Raw genomic sequence first — 21,503 nt, 5'->3', positions numbered from 1 at the left:
ATGAAGCTGCAGCGGCTTCAGTGCTGAGGTTTGGAGCCATTTGTTCCGTAGCAATGCAAAGCTGGAACAACTGTGCCTGCGGCTGTCTCACGTCCTTCCACCCTTCCTGACCTTCCGCAGAGCAGTTATTATTAAATATATTGGTGACCACTCAAGTTAAACACGTGTTTAATGATTCTTGAGAAAAGGGCCACTCACACAAATTTTTGAGTATGAGGTTAAACACACACCTGATTCCAGCGAGTAGGCATGGAAACCACCAGAAGCTCAAGCTCCCAGACTACAGCGCCCAGGGCTGAGAGCATTCTGGAGCCAGGTGCGAGGCACCAATCCCACCTCCACCCTTACCAGCTGTGCGATCAAGGGCAAGTGGCTTCATGTCTCTGTGCCTCCGTTTCCTCGTTTGTACAAGAGGGAGAATAATAGTACCTCTTATTGTTACCACGAAGATGAAGAGAGTTAATATTTATAGAGTGCCTGGCACAGATTCAGTGCCGTGTGTTTGGTATAAAATTAAAATAAAATAGGCCGGGTGTGGTGGCTCATACCTATAATCCCAGCACGGGCGGGAGGATCACCTGAAGTCAGGAGTTCAAGACCAGCCTGGCCAACAGGGTGAAACCCCGTCACTACTAAAAATACACAAAAATTAGCTGGGTGTGGTGGTGGGCACCTGTAATCCCGGCTACTCAGGAGGCTGAGGCAGGAGAATTGCTTGGACCCGGGAGGCGGAGGTTGCCATGAGCACTCCAGGCTGGACTCCAGCCTGGGCGACAAGAGTGAGACTCCGTTGCTAACTAACTAACTAAATAAATAAAACAGTTCCTTTTTGATCCTTCTTCTGAAAATACTTTCCCTGCAAACTAGAGCCCATGGCTGGCACCTACATTAGGTGAATCCCAGGCCCTCACCGCATTCTAAACCATTTCGCAGAAGTATCTGGGTAAATGACAAGGTGAATAACTCTAAACACCTGTTAAAGAAAAGACACAGCATAGCCCTGTGGTGGGGCAGGTCCCTGCTTGGACTGGGTTTTGCTGAGGGATTTCAGTCCATGATTCCTCGATGCAGGGCTGGCCCAGGACAGCGGCCTCAGAAGGGCCTGCAGAGCTTGTCCTGCACTCACGAGATTTTTGCTCTCTGGTCTACACTCTCGCAAGTGACTCTCAGCACAGGCAGGATTTGGAACTACTCATTAGGATAGTCCCAGAGGAACATGTCACAAAACTAACAATTTTCTTTGGAAAATAAGGCATATTATAGAATCTAGACTTAACCAGGATCACTGTGGGAGGAATGTTATTTTAATTCAGGGAGAGTGGAGGTCTTACATGTGCCAATTTCTAAACTGAGGTCAAGAGACAGGTAATGGAACCATCCATGTGGAGGGATTATCCCCGGGCCATCCTCACCGAGAGCTGTACCCGCCAGGCCCGGCCTGTCCGGGGAGGGCTCTCTGCAGACCCACGTGCTGCCATGGGCCTCCTTATCTCCCAGCCCCAGAAGCTGAAGGACAGTTATCCGCTCTAACAGTGGAAAATGCATTTTCATGGCTAATCCCAAACCAGCCCTCAAGCCCTCTCATCTGCCCTTGTGACGTGTCTTGACATCTTGCATGTTCAGGAGACGCACTCATGCTGTGTGAGTCGCTTTCCAGGTCATAAAGCAACACAGCCACATGGCAAACAGCATCTTACCAGGGGATGAAAGCTGCTTTTTGTCTCCCTTCCTACCTCCACTTTCAACCGCCCCTCTTCTCTCCCTGTCATTCCACCACCCGCCCTCCCAGGTTTCTTGCCGTCTGATCAGTCACTTCCCAGGAATGAAGGAAGTTTTTAATATTTGGAAGCTGCTCTTCAGCCCTTCCCATAGGTCCTCATGTGACCACTTCTGGAGAAAGGAGTAGAAAGAAGGTTCATGTCACAAAGGGCTCGTCAGCTCCGACTCCAGCAGAAGATCCCATAAAGTTGTTTACAGCTTTCACTATCTCTGCATTCAGCCAGAATCAGGAAATTCGAAGCCGTCTTCCCATGAGGATGTGGCTGGAGCCTGGAGAACTCATTTCTCTGGAAGCTGTCACATGAGGACTTGAGCTGAGGGCTGAAGAGCAACTCCAGAGTTGGACAGCAGATCCGCAGAGTGGGGGCCCGAACCTGACAGGTGGGTTCCGTCCCGTGCCCTGTGCTGGGGCTCCGTTCCTCTCTCCTGTCTTGGGTGGCAGGGGCTGCCCCTGGGGTCGGGTGGGCTCCAGCTAATGAGGATGCTCCAATCCTGTGCTGGTCCCTGCCTGTGACCCTGTGAAGCTGGGAGCCCCAGGTGGGCTCAGCACTGGGACTCCAGGAGCCTGGCTGTGCCCTAGGCACCCCTGCCCAGTGCCCTCCCTAGACTGTGGCTCCATGAGCCCGGGGATGAGTCAGCAGCTCAGCCATCACTGAGGCCAGCAGGAGAGGAGACTTGAAAGCAGAAGTGTCCCACAGCAGGACACATCATCCCCAGCCCCAACAAACGACCAAGCCTGGGAGTCCCCAGCCTCACGGCTGCAGAGTCGGCAAAAAGAAGGAGACGGTTCCAACGTGTTCAGAGTGGTTGGAAAAGGGTCTTCCGGACCAGGGGTAGCGGGCCTAGGACTATTTCTCTGAGAGGACGACATCACCCAAGAGCAGCCACCCAGTACACTGAGCTTGGAGGGACGCTGATATCTCACCCTGATGGGCAGATGGCAGTGCCCAGGCAGGCAGTGGCACCTGGTGGGTGGGCACCAGGCAGTGCCACCCATGGCCATGTGGGGAAGCAGGGCTTAGGGAAAAGCTCAAACATGTAGGTTTGGAGATAAATGGAACTAGTCAGTTTCTCACCGGGACAGAAAATGTTTAGGGAGAATTGTGGAATCTCTCAAAGGCAAATTCTCTCTCTCACTTTGCATTTCCTTACTGGACAATGAGGTTGAGCATATGTTCTTTTTTTTTTTTTTTTTTTTGAGACAGAGTCTCGCTCTGTCGCCCAGGCTGGAGTGCAGAGGCCGGATTTCAGCTCACTGCAAGCTCCGCCTCCCGGGTTCACGCCATTCTCCTGCCTCAGCCTCCCGAGTAGCTGGGACTACAGGCGCCCGCCACCTCGCCCGGCTAGTTTTTTGTATTTTTTTAGTAGAGACGGGGTTTCACCGTGTTAGCCAGGATGGTCTCGATCTCCCGACCTCGTGATCCGCCCGTCTCGGCCTCCCAAAGTGCTGGGATTACAGGCTTGAGCCACCGCGCCCGGCCGGTTGAGCATATTTTCATGTGCTAATTGGCGATCTGTATATCTTCAAAGGTAAGTAGGAATAAGAATAATAAATATTATAATAGCACATACACAATTTATTCGCTTGCTGATATTTCAGTTCTTCAATATTATTCCTATTCTATAAATAATAAATATTATTCCTATTCCTACATTTAGGAATATTAAAAACTTCCTTGATTTCTTTATCTCTCAAAGGTAAATTCTCTCTCTCACTTTCTCTAGCTCTCTTTTTAAGAAGCAAATATTCCTTCCACCCTCAGAATAAATTCAGATTCTGTGTGGGTTGGTTGTATATACAATTTCGTTTAAATTCATATGTCACTGTTCTTCAATTAAATCTCAAAATAGGGGAGGAGAAGCACCTTACAGCATCCGATACTGCAGCTCCCTCCAGGACTGAACAGTTCTTCACCAGCTAGAGTGCACAGTGAGAATCAAGTCTACTAGTATTTTATATGGATGGAAAAAAATGCATGTTTTTTAAACCTAAATCTGGTGATAAGCTATATTTGAAACCCTTTAAGAACTGAGGTATCAGTCCAGGAATAAACTGTGTGTGTGCTGTCATAAAAATAGTTCTTATAACTTTGCAAACTTATTGGTCAGCATTTTTTATTTGTTTCTTTAAAAAAAGATCATAGTTTTATTCTTGCTCTAGACTGGATTTCCATAAGTAATAAAAGATGCTAGCAAAACACGGAAAGCTTTCAGGATCAGAGGACAGAATATGAAGGAAAATGAAAATAAGAACTGTACAAAATAGGCTCATCTCAAAGGCATCCCCTTTCTCTGCAGAATCAGAACAGGACGGGGACAGTAAGGCTTGAGGGCAGCCCCCAGGCTGTTCCAGCCACACCGGGCTCCTCGCCCAGGGCCCTGCTGGCATCTGGGGTGGATCATTCTTTGTTGTGGAGCAGAGACTGCCCTGCGTGGCAGGGTGTTTGGCCTCCACCTACTAGATGCTGGTAGCATCCCCTGCGTTGACAACCAGACTATCTGCAGGCATTGGCAGATGTCCCTTAGGGGCAAATCATACCTCATTAAGAGCCCTTGGTCTAGACACAGGAGTACTAGAGAGAAAGTGAAAGTTGCCAATCCATTTCCTAGTATACTTGGTGGCATCACACTTTTCATAAACACATATTTTCTATTTTATTTATTATTTATTTTTTGTGCGTGTGATGAAGTCTCACTCTGTCGCCCAGGCTGGAGTGCAGTGGTGCGATGTCAGTTCACTGCAACCTCTGCCTCCTGGGTTCAAGCAATTCTCCTGCCTCAGCCTCCCGAGTAGCTGGGATTACAGGCACCCGCCACCGTGCCTGGCTAATTTTTGTATTTTCAGTAGAGACGGGGTTTCACCATGTTGGCCAGGCTGGTCTCGAACTCCTGACCTCAAGTGATCCAACCGCTTCGGTCTCCCAAAGTGCTGGGACTATAGGCGTGAGTCACTGCACCCAGCCAAGACACTTTTTATCAAAACTCTACTTTTAACAAACTGTAGAAATGATCCCTGAGAGTATAGTCTTAAAAGTCGACTTTTAAAACAATAATTTGAAAGTAGGGACAACACACAGGAGTAGAGACCGACTGGAGGTGGGACGTTATCTCAGTCCTTAAAACAAGTGCCTCCTGGGCAGCCGCTCTTAGAGATGACACAGAAGCATGAACGGTGGAAGAGACCACAGACCCAGGAGACTATTAACAGGGAGAACCTTTGACACCATCAAGAAAGGGACAGACAACCCAGAGAAGTGGTGAAAATATTTGCAAATCATATCTCTGACAAAGATCATGTATCCAGAATATGTAAAGAATTCCTACAACTCAACAACAAAAAGACAAAAACCCAAGTTCGAAAGACGGGGAAAAATTTTGAATAGACATTTCTTTAAAAAAGATATACAAATGACCAATTAACACAGAAAAAGGTGCTCAACATGATTACCCAGTAAGGAAATGCAAGTCAAAACACCATTAGATACCAGCTATAGTATGGCTAGAATCAAAAAGACTAATGGCAGCTGCTGGTGAGGATGTGGTGCGGTTGGAATTCGTGTACATTGCTAGTGGGAATGTAAGTGGCCTCTGTGGAAGGAAGTTTGGCAGTTCCTCAAAAAGTGAAACATAAAGTTGCCACATGACCCACAACTCCACTCCTGAGGATACGCCCAAGAGAAATAAAAACAGACGTCCACACAAAGTTTATACAGGGATTTTCATAGCAGCATATTTTATAATAGCCACAAGGTAGAAACTACCCAAATGTCCATCAACTAGTCAATGAATAAATAAAATATGGGATAGTCCTACAGTGGGATATTATTCAGCAATAAAAAAGAATGAAGGACTGGTACGTGCTACACCATGGATGAGCCTTGAAAACGTTATGCTACGGGAAAGACACCACTCACAAAAACCCGCCTTTTCATGTAAGATGAAATGTCCAGAACAGGCACATTATAGACACTGAGAGGACATTAGTTGTTATTTCGGGTTGGGGAACAGAATGAGGTCGGGTGGGGGTGGGCAGTGACCGCTCGTAGGTATGGAATTTCTTTCAGGGTTGACAAAAAAGTATTAAAATTAGATTGTGGTGATGGCTGCACAATCCTGTGAATGTACTAAAAGCGTGGACGTGTACACACCAGTGTGCACCCAATAGCCAGCACCCAGTGAAATGCTGACTGGACACGTGGCTCAGGGAAGAACCATGAAGGATGAAGAATCCTTCCTCCCTCCAGCGGCTGGACCAGGTGGTCTGGGGGACGCCACGTGGTTCAGACGGATGAGGAATCCTCCCTGTAGTGGCTGGACCAGGTGGTCTGGGGGACGCCACGTGGTTCAGTGCCAGGATCCAGACTGGTTTTGAAATGTGGGGAATTAACATTTAAGGAGACTAACTATTCTCTTTAACTAATTGCTAGTCTGGCTATTCTGCTTCTGGATAGAATATATATATATTTTTTTATAGAGACACAGTCTCGTTCTGTCACCCAGGCTATAGTGAAGTGACACGATCTTAGCTCACTGCAACCTCCACCTCCTGGGTTTGAATGATTCTCATGCCTCAGCCCCCTGAGTAGCTGGGACCACCATGCCCTGCTAAGATTTTTTTTCATATTTTTAGTAAAAATGGGGTTTTGCCATGTTGGCCAGGCTGGTCTTGAACTCCTGACCTCAAGTGATCTGCCTGCCTTGGCCTCCCAGTGTGCTGGGATTACAGGCACGAACCATTGCACCCCACCTAGAGTGATTATTTGAATGAGTTTATGAGTAAAGCCTCAGTAAATACTCCCTAATGAATGCTGAGGACCCAGAGGAAAATTACAACGATGTCCAGGACCCTTGTCTTTGACCTTTTCTTTTGACAAAGGTTTGACAAATTTTGATAGTATCAGAGGAAAACACAGGAAGCACTTTCGATAACATGAGTATATGAGAATTCAGGATTTGTTTTTAAAGAAACCACACAGGAGAAATATGAACATATGTCCACGTAAAAAGTTGCACTTGAGTTTTTGTTTATAGCAGTGTTACTCATGATAGCCAAAAAAGTATAAACACAAACATCACCAACAGATGAATGGGTTAACAAAATGTGGTATATCCATACAATGGAATATTACTTAGTTATATTTTAATGTAATAGATAAAAAAGAAGAAAGCACTGATGTATGCCATACACGGATGAACCCTGAAAACATCGTGTTACATGAAAGAATCTGGACACAAAGGATCATGGAAATGATTCCATTCAGATGAAATATCTGGAAGGGTGAACCCTAGAGACAAGAAGTGAGCCAGAGACTGCTGAGGGCTGTGGGAGGGATGGGAGGGGTTGCTAAAAGGTACAGGTTTCTTTTTGAGGTGAAGTCAATGTTGTAAAACTGACTCCTGGGATAGTTGCACATATCTAGGAATCTAGTAAACAAGATTGCATCGTACCCTTTAAGTGGGTGAATTGTATGTCATTTGAATTACACCTCAATAAAGCTGCTTTGTTTTGTTTTTTTTTTTTAAAAAAAAACCATAAATGCTCAGTTTATGGGTAGTTAGAAAGGAAACATTGCAGCATTATTGAAAGGGCATTTGGAACCACATGCTGGAGGGAACACAGGAAGCCATTTTCCCACAGACAGCATTACTTAGATTCGTAAATGGCCCTTTCGGTTTAAAGCCACACTCTTTGTGAGATCATTTTATAGTACAATTAAGATGGCAATGTTTAAATAATGAGTACTGTGAAGCTTGTCAGACTCAAAATGGAGTCAGTTGGGTTAAAACGCTGAAAAATAGAGCCAGGGAAAGCCATGAAGGGAGGATTTTCATGCACAAATAAGTGCCTGATGACAAGAGATGCTACAAAAGACTGCAAAAACCACAACCCTGCAAAAAGACCATCACAAGACCCCCCACTCCGGAAACACACAGATACTTCTGTGAGGACTCTTGTCCAGCAACTGCCTGTCCAACCTCCAACTGCCACCACCCTTGTTATTGATCCTGGTAGCCAAGGATAATTATCTCAAAACAATGTATAATCCTCCTTATTTTTCCTTTAAAAACCTTTGTCTTCTCTCACCTCCCTGAATATGTATATTTTACCATGACATAGCTTACCATGACACATGTGTTCCCATTGCAATGCAATTCCTAGATAAATATGGTTTTTTAGAGTCCTTCTGTTTGTTATTTAGGTTGACAATACAAAGAAATGTGCTCAGGATATTATTTAAATACTGTCTTCTAGAAATTACACCCAAGCAAACATTAACCAGTGTCACCATGAGACTGTTTATCAAGGTCTGTTATGTAACTGGACATACTTCTATTTTAGGAACACAAAATATTGTGCCATTTATTCCTGGAAGCCACCGCTCCATCAGCTGGTTAAGTAAAACAAGAAGGATGATCACATTAAGAAGGCGGGGGGACGGGGGAGAGAGAGAGAGAGACAGAGATTCAGTGTAGCTCTTTTACTGCAAGAGTTTGATAGTTGAGTGAATTTCAAGTTTGAATAAAATGCACTTAAAGCTAATTCATGTAAGGTAAGGGCCTTTATTCAGTTCAAAAGAATAATGCACAGTATTAAAAACAGAAGAATGCAATGGAATCCTCCAATCTTCTTAATTTGATGGTGAATACACTTCCTTTAGTTTCATGTAATTTAAAAAAGCCAGTCCTACTTAATTCCCCAGAACGTATTCCCCTGTGCCTCCATGTGTTTCTGTATTGAATTGTGTCCTCTAATGCAGATGTGGTAGAAGGGCAATAGGTCAAATATACAAAGAAAGATCTTTGCTCAAAAGACAGTGACAGAGAAAAAGGATGTACCTTTTTCTGAATGTGTAGCTTGGCCCTGCCAATATTCTTATCTCTCTAGTTTCTCTCCCACTGTGGAATAGGCAGAATGATACTTTCTATCTCACAGGTCACTGTGAACATTAAATGATCTCATGGCCCTTTTGGGGCATGTAAGGCTCATGACAGTGTCTGGTGCTCAGCTAGCATGGAGCCAATGCCACGTGTCACTATTATGCTTTTACTGTCATTCATCTTCTGATCGTTTTCCATAGTCAGGCCTTTGGAAAGGTGAACATAAAATCTTCTTAAGTAAAAACCAGGTTTTAATGTGAACATCATTGCAATATGTTTAAGGAGAGAGAGAGAGAGAGAGGGAGAGAGACTGATTTCTAACTACACCTGCGTTCTGGTTCCCTCACCTAAAGGAGCAAACTCAGAATGCAAAATGGAACTGCCATGATCTCTGCAGATGCCTTTCTTCAAAGCTGAGTTCTGCTCTCCCTGTGATCAGAAAGACGAATCATCAGAACAGCGAATCTGTTCCAACGTGTCCTGAGAGCTGGAGAAACCCAGACCAGACGAATGCTTGTTTCTACGCATTTGACAGCAAAATTAGTCACCCTGACTTTATGAAGAAACGGAATGTGTTCCAAGGATTTCATGCATACAAGTGCTAATAGATGCCAATCACCACAATCAATTAGGGACAATTCCTCATTTTCAAAAGTCTGAACAGGATATTCTCTGCAAATCCACATTCTGGAGAAATGTTGTTTTTTCAGGCCACAGATCTTCTCTAGTCTTGTAGTTGGTAATAAAATCAAGTTAGAATATGGTTACACGAAGATGCAAGTCATAAGAATACTCTGAAAAATCTCTCTATGGAGCATTCAACTCATTCTCACAGGTCACACGACAACTAAGCCATCCAGGAATAATGCAGATCAGATGGGTTTCTCTGAGTTATTCATGAAACAATACTTCTATTTTAAGCGCTAAGGGAATTATGACTTCAAAGAAAAATCAATCTCCTAGAGTTTAATGCACATTATTACATGCTCAAGGACAAACCATAAAAAACCGGTTTTCTTTCAAATGTTGAGGAGTTGGCAAAAAAGGCAGGAGCTATATAATGTTCCTAAACAGAACAACTAAATATGTTGTATTCCAACAATGACAGGAAAAGAGTATCTTAAGAATGACTGTCAAAAGGAAGCAGTATATGCTCCTGTAATGTTCTCCAGACACCACGTCATATTTCACTTTGCAACGCATTGCAATAAACCTCTTTTTAAAAAGACTAAAATTGCCACAAAGAAGAATAGGCGGTCCACCAAATGTTACATTCAATCTGTTTTATTTGAAAAGTATAAAAATAAATGGTTCATCAATCACCACAGCCCCTTTTTAATTCAATAGGAAAAACAAAACAAAACAACGAAGACATATGCTTTTGGATGCAAGGCACAGGCAGACCCTTGCCACTGCAAACGGAAAGAGGAAGGGACTCCTGAACCATCCAGGAGGAGAAATAACCCTGCCCCTTAGGGAAAAATCACCGCGGAACCGGCGGGAGGAACGCATGCCCTTCGCACCCACCCGGCGGAGCCAGGGTCTCCCCGGCCCCAGAAAAAGGCCAACATTTATGGTGACCCTACTTTTTTTATTTTTATTTTGTTTTATTTTATTTTATTTTTTTCTGAGACAGAGTCTCGCTGGTGACCCTACTTTTAAAAGAAAATGAGACATTTGTATTCCCCACTCCCATTTTTTCTTTTTTTCTGCTTTGGCCACCCGCGGCGGGTGGTGCCGCAGCCCGGCTCTGTGCAGGATCCCGCGGAGCTCTCCAGCCCTAACCCCATCCCAGGGGGGAGGCGCCGGTGGCGCCAAAGCGCAGGGGCCTCCCTCCCTCCCTCCCGCGCCGGGTGGCGCTTCTTTCCAGGCAGGCAGAATCCAAAGCAGTCGGGCAGCGCTGTGGGGTGAGGCCGGCGTGGGAATCTAGGGGAGGCTGGAGGCAAACACAGCAGGAGGAGAGGAGGGGAGGGGAGGCGAGCCCGAGGCCTGGGAGGGGAGCCCGGGCGCCGCCAGAAGGCGCGGGGCGGGGAGCGCAGGGCGTCTGCGGGCGCCCCGGGCAGCTCCTCCCAGGCCGGGTTCCCCCTTCCAGGCAGGCGCTAGGTCGGGGCCTTCTCCTCCCAGGGTCGCCCTGGGGACGAGTCCCGGGGCAGCCAGGACCACCCCACGCACGGGGGCTGGGATCCCCGCTTTCCACCTGCGCGCTCCTGCTGCCCGGGCGGCCACCGCCGGCACCCCGCGGGGCAAGGGACAGGGGCAGGGTCTCCGGGGACTTCCACCGCCTGTGTCCACGCAGCGCCTGGAGGGGAGCGGGAGGAGCAGGCAGGTTCCTACCCTCGGAGTCCAGGCGAGGAACGGCATTGGCGAGGGAGCCCGGGCCCTCCAGGCCACACCTGTGGGTCTCCTGAGGCCGGGTTCTCACCCACAGCCGGGACCCTGGCCACGCATGGCCACCTGGCCTCCGGGATGCCTCTTCGAGGGCTGGGGCCTCAATAACCAAATACTGTAGCCTGGGTACTTTATACACCACAGAAAACCCTTCCTCCCGGTTCTGCAGGCTGGGAAGAGGTAGCTCTGGTGAGGGCCCCGGGTGTCCCTTAAGGACAGCGCCTTCCAGCTGCATCCACATCCAGCAGAAGGGGTGAGGGAGCCCCCAGCCCCTTTAATGAGGGCAAGACCCATCCATGAAGGAGGGGCCTGCGGACTTAACCGCACCCCCAAGACCCACCTCTTAACACTATCACATTGGGTGCTAGGTACCAATGTATGAATCTTGGGGCCACCAACCTTCAGGGCACACCGGATGCTCAGTTTTTAATGTTCTCACAGGCCCATAACCTTCTAACATAAAAAAAAAAATTGGGAAACATTATTCTGGTATGATGCATGCATATGATAATAACCACATGCAGATTAAAATGTTCTAGAGATATTGTAAATCATTAGCATTGGTTAAAGTTGCCATTATTAGAGATTAAACAGTTTTTTTGTGCTTTTTTGTTTTATTTCTCTAAAACAAACTATGGTTTTTATAATAATACAAAAGATCAGTGGGATAAAAAAAGTTTTTTGAATAAAAATTTACAAATCCACCTTTTATATTCAAATCAGCAATGATGCCTGCAGTGGGTTGTGTCCTTTTTCCCCCCAAAAATAATATGCCCAAGTCCTAGCACCTTGAAGCTGGCCTTATTTGGAAACAGAGTCTTTGCAGATTTAATGAAGTTAAAGATCTCCAGATGAGATCAGTCTGCATGGGCTACAAGGCCTAAAATCCCTGCTCCGGTGGACAAGGCCCCAGCCACCCACCCTCCTTGATATAGGGCTGGGCACAGTGGTGCTCACCCTGCATCACAGGCCTTGGTTCCCTGACAGCTGGTGGAATTATTCACGTAGCCCGTCACATCCTCCCACGGGACACGGGGCACCTGCCTTTTCCATACTATAAAGGACACAGAGGGCATTGCCTTCTCTGAACTACACAACCCTCCCTCCACAGCCCCTGGGTGTTCATTCCATTCCTAGGTGTGACCCTGTGTGGCCCTGTCTTCCTCCCTCGGGCTGTGAGTAGAGTGACTCACACCTCACCTGGCCAGTGTCAGGTGTCAAGTGTGCAGCCATCTCCATGGCCCCAGGGCAGGAATTCCTCCCTTACTAGACCAGGTTATCCAGGTACGCTCTGATCCAATGACTGGTGTCCTAAGAAGAGGAGAAGACAGAGCTACACAAAGAAGAGAAGAAGCACGGAGAAGGCAGGGGCAGAAACTGGAGAGACGAAGGGACACAGCCTCACGGCATGAAATGGTGGCAGGAGGCTCCAGAAGCCCTGAGGGGCCGCAGGGGTTCTCCCACAGAGCCTCCGCCTCAGGCAGGGGAACATGACCCTGCCCACACCTTGATGTCAGACTTCTGGCCTCCAGGTCCCTAAGAAATTCCTGTTGTTTTAGGCATTCAGCGTGTGGCAATTCGTGAGAGCAGCCGCTCTTGGAGGCTACAGTACTTTTCAGGCCAGAGGGTCCCACCCTGCCATGATTTTTAGGAATATTTTCTTCTTGGTCTGACAGCAAAAATACAGTGTAGGGAGTCTGGCTGGTGCCTCTGCCTGAAATATCTGCAGGAGGTGATGAGAAGTCAGTTCAGGCCCTTGTCTCTTCCTGCCCTAATTCCTAGGCATGCATTCCTAAACCCAAAGCTCATGGGGGTCCCCACACCACCTAGAATGACATCTTCATCTGTGTCCCTGGCTGTGACATGATATTCAGATAACTCACAGATCAGACAGTACTGCTGGCACACCTCTAAGCCTTGGTGGGATTTGCTGAACTGTGACCTGCAGCTTCTCAGGTGCAGGTGAAGGCAGCGGCCTTCTGTGTGGTGTGGCCTTGCGCTCCCTGGTCAGCAGACACATGGAGGCCCACCTGCCAGAGGGGCCTCGGCCTTAAATGAAGGTGTAAACTGGCCTCGGTGAGAGTCCTGGGGCCACGTAGTAATGTCTAGGCCCCGATGCCTGAGGTTGAGACAAACATGCTTTCCTCCTTTCAAAACAAAGTCGCAACTCTAGCAAGCATGAAATTAAATGTCACTAAATTAAAACCAGACACATCTCTGTACCCTCTCCTCCTCCCGTTTGCCTCAGCGGACAACGTGCTATTCGTTCACACTCGCATGTCCATAGCACACAACACTGTTCGGATCCATCCTTTCACCAGCTACCACTCTGAGTCTCAGCTCCTCTTTACAGCAAAACTTCTCAAAACAGACTTCCATACACACCAGTCCAATCTCCTCCTGCCATTTCCTCACCGACCAACACTGATTGAGTTTTCACCACCGAGGTGGCTCTGTCCCCGCAGCAGTGACTTTCAGGTGCGCCCGCAATGCCAGTCCTCAGTCTCCATCTCTCTTAGACTCCCGGGTGTCTGATGGCCCCGTGCTCTCTCCTTGATGGGACGTTTCCTAACACCTCACTCTGGACACGATGCACTTGTCCATCCTCCTGGCTCACGGGCACCCCTTCTCAGCCTCACCTTCCTGACCCTGGGATGGTGAAGCCCAGGCTCAGCGTGGACTCTCCTCTCTGAACCCATGCCCTCTAGCACTGTGTCTGCTGTGCTCCCCCTGCCTATCTGCAGGACGACTGGGGAGTCGCAACTTAAATGACTCTGCCCTTGTTCCCCTGGGAGGAGAAAAGAAGGGGCGACCTCACACGGGACCGGGACTGGGCAGGGCGAAAGGGAGGAAGAGCCCCCGTGCTGGCACAGAGGTGGCGGGGAAGGCGGCGGTGCACCTGGAGTCCAGGTCTGCTGTGAGAGGGCAGAGAGTGAGCCTGGGCTGTGCTCACAGGACATTCCTCAAACTGATTCCTAAAAGAGGTAAATGCCTACCATGCATTTGAAAACAACATGCAAGCCAGCCCTTTACATTAACATTTCTAGACACTGGTATTTTGTTAGGTGCCTCAACGCAATTATGAGATCATACAGTGAGGCTGCACACACAGCTAACAATGATCTACATTGCACTTATCCTAAATCACTGTGGATAATTAGTATAATTACGAAATTGCCTGACTTACAGCTTGTATTTGGTTATATATGAATTGTGCTCAAGCATAATTTAGGATGCATTCAGTAAATTATTTAATTTAATATTTAATAAATTCTTTAGTAGCAATGACTCTGTTTTCCAAGTATCAAAGGCTGCAGAAATGTAATATTGAATTTTATTTATAATTCTATGAGGATTACATTTTAAAATATGATTATTAGATTAATGCAGGCATCAAACTGCAGTGAAGAGAATGACAGGCAGGAATCCCCATATCCCTATACATATATACACACCACACACATGCACACATGCATGAACACACATGTATACACCCCCACACATCCCCATGCATGAAAACACACCACATACACACACATACATGCCACATATGCATCCCATACATGTATACATGCCACACATACACAACACACATCCTCATATATGTATACACACCACAGACACACACACACACCTATACACATATACATACCACACACCCGCACACCCATACATACATGTACACACGTGCACACCCACACACCATATATGCACAGTTACAAACAGAGATATAATTTTTCACAAACATATTCCATCATATAAAAAGTCTCACTTCCAAATTTAAACTTTAAAAACCAGATTGCTGAAGATAGGAAACATCATTCTGAAGGCTGGATTTTTCAGGTTTCATCTCACTTAAAGCATTTTAAGTGCACTTTATTAAATATAAAAAAGTTATTTCCTAATAGTGAAAGCAAGTAGAGATTTTAGATGAAAGGACATGCTTTCCACTTCCAGAGTCTAAAATAAACCTGTCTACACAGCTGCAATTACACGGTGGCAATTACACGTTTCTGAAATGACCTGGCACAGTGCGTGGCGCCTCACCTACGCCCAGGGCCGCGGCCAGCGCTGAGCCGCCTGGTGACTAGAAACAGCTCCCCGGCAGGCCGCACCCTCCCTCCGTCCCTCGCGGGGGCATCCGCAGGAGGGCGCAGAACGCACTCCCCACCCGGAAACCCAGCCCCGCCCCTCTTCCAGGAGGGACCGTCGTCATGGCAACGCAGGCCGGGACGTCAGCAATAACTGATGAACAGAATTCGTCCAGGCCGCACTCAGCGCCGCCCTCTCCAGATTCAAATGGACACACGCAAACCAGACCCAAACTCGAGATTTCCACCATACCTCCAGCACCATTCCACCTTAAACACCCTGTGGAATGAAATCAGCCCCGCTCTGCCGGTTTTGTGTCGTCTTTGACACAGGCTGAGATCCTCCCTTCCCTGGCCTCCCCGCTGCCAGATCTCACCAAGCCCCCTAGAGTCACAGACGCAGGGATGCAATTGAGGAAGGAACACGATCAGTGAAGGAAGAAATAAGGAAGGGGGAGCTTTCGGAGTCCAGCGAAAAGCAAGCGGACAAACCAGCCAGACTCCTGGGAGAAGCAGGCTCCTCATTTCACGAAATCGGCCGTTTCCTTCAGCAGCTCCCCTGACCCCCCGTACAGTGTGTGATGGTGACGAGAGGCACGGCTGCTGGCCTGCTCAGTGTGGAACACACCGGCCCCGCGTGCATATTCCACTGTTTCCGACTTCACACAAAGAAATGTTGTCATGTTTCTGTCACTTACATGCAGCAACCCGCGTTCAATGCTGTGCTCCCAAAGACTGTTTATAGTTGGCCGCTTGCAAACTGGGTCATAGTTGCTGATAAAAATGGTGCTGGGAAGCCAACTCCCAGGCCGAGAATGCCTGTGCTGCCGGCAAAAGAACAGAGCCCGCGTCCCCGCTGCCTGAGTGCCCGCCCTGGGTTGTCTGAGCAGACGCTGGATCATGTGCTTGGAGCCCTGTCGGACCCTCAGCCAGACCCGGGGTCGAGGCTGGGCCGGCTCTCCGGGAGCATCAGGGAATTGGTTGGAGAGAGGCTCATACGAGGGTCCCAGGTACCACCTCCAGGGGGATGACCAGAGCTGGGTCTGGGAGCTGCAGCAAATGGAAGCCAGCATGAGGAGAGAGCCACAGGCTGGGAGTGTTCACAAAGTGCATGGTGTGGAGGCCTTGCGGGTTTACATTGCCCTGAGGCACCACTTCACGATCACCCCCACATTATTTTTAATAAAGGTTGTGGAGAGGCTGCCCTTGTTTGCTAATTACGCCTTATGCCTTTAATCACTGCATTTCAACTTAACAAAGGTATTTTAACAAAGTCACCAGTTTATCAGATGAAGCAAAATGCCCACTTCCATACCTCCAAAACCAGAAAGACCTTCAGGTGTGCTTTCCAGCAGGCATGGATGAGGGACTTCCTTTGTGAATCTCCTCCAGAAGCAAAACGTTACTGACTCAAAACATTTGAGAGGCTGCTGTCAAGTGTAAACCTCGTAAGATTGTTCTCTAATATCACTAAGAAATTCTGCATCTCAAACACAACATTCACAAGAAATTCCCATGGGCGGGCACTGCAACTGCTTCACGGGCCACGCAGGACACCCCGCCCAGCAGCTGGCAAGCACGTTTACGCTTTAGGGCAGGCTGCTGGCTCCCAAATGCAAACACGGTTTCATAAAACCACACCAGTACCATGCCTTACGCTCATTCTCAAGTCAGACATGGCTCCATTTGGGGTTTTCTTCCTGTAACCAGGTTATCGACTATTCACGGGTTTTTAAAGGGTCTCTTTTGTTTTTCTTTTTGAGATGGAGTCTCGCTCTGTCGCCCAGGCTGGAGTGCAGTGGCGCGATCTCGGCTCACTGCAACCTCCGCCTCCTGGGTTCAAGCGATTCTCCTGCCTCAGCCTCCGGAGTAGCTGGGATTACAGGTGTTCACCACCACACATGGCTAATTTTGTATTTTTAATAGAGACAGGGTTTCACCATGCTGGCCAGGCTGGTCTTGAACTCCTGACCTCGTGATCTGCCCGCCTTGGCCTCCCAAAGTGCTGGGATTACAGGCGTGAGCCACTGCGCCCAGCCTAAAGGTTCTCTTTAAAAGGATGCCTTTTCTGTATTATTTTATTCCTCTCTTTAGGACCTCACTGAAGTTTTATAGAAGCACCAAACAAGTCAGCAGGGTTGGCTTTCTGGGGCGTGTCACATCCAGAGGCAGTCCACACAAAGTTCTGTTGCTCGTAAGTGCAGGTTCCCCGACTCTGCAGGTGGCACACCTTAACGGGGGCACTTTACTGGGGGTGCCATGTTAAATGACGATGGTAGGACTCTCCCACGTTGAGGTGAGCGCTGGACAGCTTACTTTTACATGTGTGCTGTGGTTTACAGCACATCAGCACTGTCCTTTTCAATTTGGGGCATTCATAAGTGTGACTGTATTTTTCAGAGAACTTTACCTCTGAACTCAAAATTAACTTTTGTCTGACTTTGGGAAACACCCCAATTTTTCTCATTGACAAACAGCTAATACCTGTCTCATAGGGCAATGGGAGAATAAGGGGTTGCCACAGCCAGCACGCAGCAGAGCTCTGCTTTCCCGGGGGGAGCCACTCGCAACTGTGGCCACTTCCATCTAAATTGCTTAAAAATATATGACATTAAAAACACAGTTGTTCAGTTATATGGGTCTCGCTTCACGTGCTGTGGCCACATGTGTCTAGAGGCTAACGTGTCACCCGGCAGCACATCTCCATTATTACAGAACATCCCACTGGAAGGTGGCACAGTGGGGTGTCCGGAGAGTAAGTTACCAACAAATGTGAGCTGTTACCACGTCGTGTGGCCATTTTGATGCCCTGTCTACCTACTAAGAGATCGTCTCATATTCTGCGATTGAGTTCAAGAGTTTTCTAGAGGTTTGTTGTGTGTGAGGTGTGTGTGAAAGAGCTCTAAAGTCTGCTGAAGATAAGGTACAATAAAAAGCCCGTCGGCACCCACACAATCTAAGGATTTTCCAGGCCTTGCTCAGTGCTTGCATGTGTCCAAGCGTCAGGCGAGATCGGTGCGTGTCTTTAGCCCCTACTTTTCAGTTCCCTAAGCTTTATATTAAATGACTAATTTAAGAATTACATGAGTTCTCAAAAAATCTGCTTATGTGACTTACCTATAAAATAGAAATTTTACACAAACAGGTCTGTCCATTGCCAGCACACTGCAGTCAGATCAGAAAGGAAAAACTTCCCAGGGAAAATTGAGTGCTCAATGGCATGACGGCCATGTCACAGCAATCCAGGCATGGGTTTGGATGACCGGAAGGAAGTGACTTTCTGAGTGATCGGGCTTTCCTTTCTGTGAAACAGGTATGGTGACAGGGGTCGGTTTCAACACCTAATTGCAAGAGGAAGTGTAAGAGAGGGACAGACAGCAAGTTGGATTTGGAGGTTTGACGTGTCTGGGCTTAAGTCTCACCTCTGCTGTTCTCCAGGGAGGATGGATGGCTTTTCCTGCCCCCTTCACATTTATGACCTCAGATGTCACCTAGTCTTGTGGCGTCTGGACCTGCCTCTGGGCAGGAGCATGTCTGGAGATGTTCCATAGACCCCTGGGCAGTCAGGATTCATTCCTTTACCAAACAGTCCCTCAACATCAGCACCCGCTGTGTGCATGGACCACTTGGGCCTGAGGACACCTCCATCAGCAAAAAGAAAGTTTACGCTCCTGGACTTAATTTGACTGTGGAGAGAGATGATTGCATAAAGCAGCTGTGAGCTAGTGATGGCTTAAAATATAATTATTTTTCATTTCTGAGGATGATATGACAAGAACAGAACTCACGGAAGATGTTAAATACCCTGACAAGCTCTTGCACGTAGGATAAAATGTTGCAGGATTTATGATTCCGTAAAGGAATGGCCGTGAGAAAATAACTCCTAGTTGGAAAAAGTCAGTGACATTTCACAGCTGGGTTGTCAGTAGTTTTAAAGGAAAAGCATTTTTCCCGTCAAAGTGAAAGATTCTATTTACATGTTGATGGAAAGAGCTGAATTGCTTCAATGCCTTTGTGTATATTTGCAAACTAAATGTCTCATTTCTCAGAATGTCATTTTAATAGTATCTGGAGAGTGTCATTAAGAAAGAGTTGGGTTTTAATGATAATTAAATATGGAGCAGATTCTGCAGGGGGTGTGATTACCCCTGGAGAGGTACAGAGCGTGCGCCTCATTCCTCCTGTCTGCACTTAGATTTGATGTGCAGCTTAAATTAAAAAAAATCTGTTTAATTTGGAACACCAAACAGACCAATAAGTTACTCTCCACTGTAAAATTCAGATACGATTTTGCAGGCCCTCAGATCTTATTTTTAAGTGTGGTATCTTTTTTCTTAAGCTGATTAAATACAAAAATCCAGAAATATTGCTAGGCATCTTTGTAGAACCTTTTTGAGCCAGATATTACGACCAGGGAAAGCCCAGAGGCCAGCTTTTCTCAGCCCACCCACAGACGAAAAGCAGGTTTTCAGAGTTATTATTGCTTGTTAGGTTTTGGAAGGTTGTAGGAGCTCCCCACTTGATTTCACCCATTTTGGGCAAATGTAAGAGTGTGTGAAGATAAACTACAGGTTGTGTTTTTATTTTTCAAGGTTCCTGGTTTACTGTTTCTAATTAGCAAGCCTTGTGAGTTTCATATGAGAAAAAGAAATAATAAGGTCTTTAGCCCTCTCCAAGTTCATTCCCCTGTGAACTCAGACAGTGTTCAAAAAACAAAGTGAAAGAATTCAAATATTGACAAATAACTCAAGGCCACTACAAACCCCACTCCTTTGGGTTGGTGGGAAGTGGGGGAGCAGGGAGCACCTGGGAAGGGTACAGGGTCCCCAGAGACCAGGCCTGTTCTGGAGCCTTCCACAGACACTCCCCCAACTGGGCAACATGAGTGAGCCCCACTGTGGGCCAACTCGGGGCAGGGGCTCCCCCACCCTGATCCTTTGGATAATCATTCAGGTGAATTCCCAAAGGTCACGGCTCACAGATGCTGGGACCCCAGCTCTCCACCCTGTGAAGATGGGGTCTGCAGGGGCCGGGCAGAGGGGAGCCCTGTGGCAGCTCTTCCTGTTGTGGACAACTTTCCCCTGTGGGACCCATCTCTCTTCTTGGCTCTCCTGATTGCCTCCCTCCCTCTCACCAGGAAGGATCCCATCTCCTCTGTGTAACAAAAGATGCCACTGACACTCTTTTCCGCAGGACGCTGCTGCTCTGGGTGATGTCCTAGGGGAGAAGAGAGCTTAGAGCTTCCAGGATTCAAGAGGAAAGCAGCTACCCTGGGGAGCCAGAGTCTCAGCCAGGGCCATCTGCAGAGCCAGACGTCTTCTACACAGCCTGAGACGATTCCAACCTGTGTTAATAAATGGCAGCCTCACCCAGCGGGCATCCTCTCAGAGACGGCGATCTCAATGGGATGTGTAAGGAGCTGCCAGCCACTCACACAGTGATGCAGATTCATCACAGAGGGTGGCTGTCTCCCAGCAATCGCTCTGTGAGTTACATTTGGGTGGGTGTGCAGAGCCAGCTGTTCTGAAAGGCAGAGCTCTTCTTGGGGTAAAGCTGGACTGGGTGGAGCCGGTGTTGGGGGACAACCAGACCCTACAGCCTTGGCGATACTGAGTGGGAAAGGTTTGCAGCAGGTGCCCCAAATCAAGTCTTTTTTTAAAAAAAAACACAGTATTTAAATATTTACTTATGCTTGTCTCAACCCTGGGAAATGGGGAAGGACACCCCGTCTCTCCCTCTGATACAAGCCCTCCCTGCAGCTTCTCTTGCCGGCCTGTGGGCTCCACAGCCCCAGGGAGCCCCGCTTCTGTCCGGAGCTCTGCACACTCATCATTGCTCTGAATGTGGTTTCGTAATTTTGTTAGTCTCCTGATTAGACTGTGAGCTATTCTGAGGACAGATACAGGGACTTACACTTTTTTTTTTTTTTAAATAATACCAATAAGAAGAAAATTAGTAACACCAAACAACACATACCACTTACTATGTACAAGGGGGTGTTCTAAGAGCACAACACATGTGGACTCAATCACTTTATATAATGTTATCATCGTTTCACGTTATCATCGTAAGTAAACACACAGAGAGAAGGTAACTTGCCCAAGATCACCTAACTAGCTGGTGGTGAAGCCGGAATTTTCAATCACAAAGTTTACTGCAGTGTCCTATGCAGAATAGGAATTCAATAAAAAGTATTTTTAATATGTGTGTGTGGGAATGGATGAATGCAGGAATGAACAAACAAACATTCCTAAACAACTAATTTTCACCTGCACTTGGAAAGAGCACGATCGATCCACTCATGAATTAAAAACAGGCTGTCTGTTGTCAGAGAAAATTCGTGGCAAGACAACTTGATAAATGCCA

The 21,503-nt window shown here is 47.3% G+C and overlaps 1 protein-coding gene and 1 long non-coding RNA gene across 5 annotated transcripts in view; one reads left to right on the top strand and one right to left on the bottom strand.

The window, feature by feature from the left end:
- The window catches only part of MBP (myelin basic protein), a 152,906-nt gene that overhangs the window by 100,384 nt on the left and 31,019 nt on the right, over nucleotides 1-21,503 (bottom strand). The gene's annotated exons all lie outside the window — the stretch shown is intronic.
- LOC141409006 (uncharacterized) lies at nucleotides 1,992-9,978 on the top strand. The gene is made up of 2 exons (XR_012427045.1): nucleotides 1,992-2,160; nucleotides 9,012-9,978. It is a non-coding gene; the product is annotated as an uncharacterized lncRNA (long non-coding RNA).

This window comes from Macaca fascicularis, chromosome 18 (assembly GCF_037993035.2).
Source record: "Macaca fascicularis isolate 582-1 chromosome 18, T2T-MFA8v1.1".
Classification (NCBI taxonomy): Eukaryota; Metazoa; Chordata; class Mammalia; order Primates; family Cercopithecidae; genus Macaca; species Macaca fascicularis.
This window is presented reverse-complemented; position numbering and strand designations above follow the sequence as displayed.